The sequence below is a fragment of the Capsicum annuum genome, chromosome 9 (genome assembly GCF_002878395.1).
Source record: "Capsicum annuum cultivar UCD-10X-F1 chromosome 9, UCD10Xv1.1, whole genome shotgun sequence".
In the NCBI taxonomy this organism is placed as follows: Eukaryota; Viridiplantae; Streptophyta; class Magnoliopsida; order Solanales; family Solanaceae; genus Capsicum; species Capsicum annuum.
In genome coordinates, this window is record NC_061119.1 from 210,624,354 (window position 1) to 210,627,873 (window position 3,520).

At 28.3% G+C, this 3,520-nt stretch overlaps 1 pseudogene; it reads right to left on the bottom strand.

The window, feature by feature from the left end:
• The window catches only part of LOC107846755, a 42,794-nt pseudogene extending 41,238 nt beyond the window's left edge, over positions 1–1,556 (bottom strand).
• Between the last annotated feature and the right edge of the window lie 1,964 nt (positions 1,557–3,520).

Consider the following 3,520-nt stretch of genomic DNA (forward strand, 5'->3'; position numbering starts at 1 on the left):
CATAGAAATACAAGATCGTTAGAAGAAATCAAGAATAATTTATATAATTTATACTTAGAATATAAAAGACTAAATAATACAAAAAAAGATCCGAGAAGACTAGATAATCTAATCATCATAATATCCGATTTAGAGTACGAATTGATAAAGTATCTTAGGTCTAGAAATAATAATAAATAAAAATACATCATTTTGCTAATGATACAAGATTCAGATATTGACTTTTAAACGAAGAAATAAAAAAGAAGGCAGACAAAGTAGCAGAAGAAATAGTTTTGAGTTACTATCTAAACTTATTAGCAACTCTAGAAACATCACAATCGAAATTTTTCAAAGAATATTTAAGTGAAATAACATGGGATTTATATGGACTTAGATTCGATATAACATATTACAATAGAAGGATAAGTTATCTAAAGAGACAGTGTGACCTAGTAGATATTCCCTTAGGATAAAATTAAGTAAAAATATATGAAAATGCATCCTTTTGCGAGACAAATACAAGAAGAATATAATTGATTATATAAAGAAATAAGACTAAGAAATGAAATTTTGGAAAAAGAACAAATATTAATAAATCAAATAGAAATATTAGAAATTATAGAATTATCAGAAGCTATTATAATCTCAGACCTTATAACATTAGTAAACTGTGTAGATCGTATAAATTTGTTTAAGTATAAATTAGAAAGTATTAGATACTGTATAGACAACAGAAATTATAGAATAAAGACCATTAGAAACCACGGTATTAGCAATATATATATATATATATATATATATATATATACGTGTGTGTGCGTGTGTTGGTATAAAAAATATTTAGTTATTTATCGGGAGATGAGCATATACAAGAAAATGGTCTCCCCAAATAGTAGGATGATGATTGCCAGAGCGATGTTTAATTTTAACCTCGTCAGCCACAACGATTTGTGCACACAACTCCATTTTTCAACTTGAAGGAATTACAAAACCTGTTTGGTAAAGGAAATGAACCAAGATTGGAACAAACATGGGTCAGTGTCAGCCAATGGGGTAGCAACACAAATCAAAAGCTAATATTGTTTGTTGGAAGATTATACTTTATATAAAAAAAAAATTATACAATATATATAGGTCAAAAACTACTTTTTATGTAAATGTACTAAATCTTTAAAACCAACGAAATTTCTAATTTTGTCTTAGGTCAGATTGATGCAACCCTCAAAAGTTTCATAACTCTTTTTAAGATGATCTAGAAATCACCTAGCTAGGCTCCTAGGGAGTATAGAGGATTTCTCTCTATGTATGAAATTTTGAACGGACTATTCGTGTATACTTGTTACTAGTAACTTTTTAAGAATAAAAAGGAATATTACTCCACTTATTAAGCTAATTCTTTGCAAAATTAAACTGTTACATGAAATAATAATCTCGATAAAAATTTTTTTTAAAAAAATAAAATAGAAAATACCTGATAATGATAAAATTTTCTTCGACTTATCAATACACAGAACCATGATGAGAACTCAATATCTATTTATAATGCTTTAGAACAGGTGGAAAAAATGATGATGATTTAGAGGTTTCGTGAAGTGAGCTATACAAACTGACAATATTGTGGGGGTCCATCCACATATATATAGGGTGGACTGGTGGCCAAATAAAAATGGTGATTTAAAGTAAATTTTAAGTTTTTAACTATAGAACTCTTCACTTATGAATCTATCATACATAAAATTTGAGTTTTTTCCTTCCTTAACAAAAGATTTTGAATTCTAGCCTCACAACGAAAAAATCTCGGTAGATAGTATTTTCATCTTTAAGTCTCAAAATTGAATTAATCTCAGAATTAAATTAAAAATTTAATGCAAAAACTCAACACGGACTGAAAAAATAATTGGAACCCCAAAACTTAGGAGCCAATAATTGATGTTTACTTTTAAATCTTGAAAAATAAGTTAGTAACACAATTCCTATTTGGTAGTTTAAAATAATGTGTACGAAAAAATACTTTAATATAATGAAAATGGGTCTAAAAAAGGGTATTTTTAGGACCTCAATTTTTTTTGCCTAACTTTTATTTTGAAAGTTAAGTATATTCAATTAGTTCCATCGTCATACTTAGTTTCCCAGGAGTAGGGGTTGTTTGGTTGGAAAATAAGTTATTTCAGGATTTTTAGTTTTGGAATTAGTTATTCCACCTTCAAGAAGGGATAAAAAAATACTACAATCCAGAGATAACTAATCCCAAAATAAGTTATTCCATGCATTTTGTACCAACCAAATATGAAATAAACTCTTCTTCTAAATTAATCTCAAGATTAGTTATCTTTATCCCTCCAATCAAACCATCCCTTAAGGTCCACTAATAATATGGGGATGCTTGCAACCATGGATTTTGCTATGTCCATGAGCTATCATGCACGTGAAGGCATGGGCAGAGCCAGGCCTTGTTAGGGGGTTCGGCCGAATCCCCTTTGACGGAAATATACACTATTTATACATGGTTAAAATTATTTTTATGTATCTATAGTAGGTGTTGAACCCCTTCAGCTAGGTTTTCTTCGAATATTGAACCCCTTTAGTTGAAATCTTGGCTTCGCCTCAACGTGAAGGCAAAGCTAGAATAGGACAATAATCTTTTGTCCATGAATTGTGATGTACCTCCAATTCAATTATAATTATCTTGTGAATTGAAAATATATATCTTGAGGTGTTTGGAAATTTGATTAATTAACCAAATAATAGTTTAAACCAAGTTGATCCATAATTTCATTTCGAATATGCAACAAGTTAATATTAATCTATCCTTCTCTTGTTTAAATAATATCAAAATTTTACTCGTGGCATAATTTGAATTCGTATAGTACATGTCATTCGCATATTATTTAGAGCCCGTTTGGATAAGATTAAAAAAATAATTTTTTAGTTTAAGTGATTAAAAAATTAAAATAAATGCTTATAAATTAAGCAGATAAGTGTTTGGATAGAAGTGCTGAAACTGAAAAAAAGTGTTGATGCGTTTGATAAATAAGTGATGTTAAGCACTTTTTTGGTGTTAAAATGACATAAATGTCCTTAAAGTTGTTAACACCATAAATAAGGTGAACTATTTATAATTTTTAATTTTAAAATAAGATTTTCGAACAAACCTCCAATTAATGATGAATTAAATGAAAACAAAGAACAAAGATGAAGAGGAAATTGGAGTGAAGAGAAGAAGCGAAACGGTAAAGTGAAAAAGAAAGAAAATATATATTTAAGGACTATAAGTTTATGATATTGTTGGAATTGGAGGAAAATATAAGGGATAAAAAGGTAAATATGTTGGTCAAACCTAAAAGAATTTTAATCTAAAAAACAAAAAATTGGGGGTACCAGCTTCTTACTTTTTGATTCTAATCGGTTTTTAGCCTTTTAAAGCACTTTTTAATTTTATCAAACACGTTAAAAAGCTAAAAAAAAAAAGGATTAAAAATTGATTTGACTAGATTTTAATCCTATCCAAACGGGCTCTTAGTACTATAAATGGGATTAA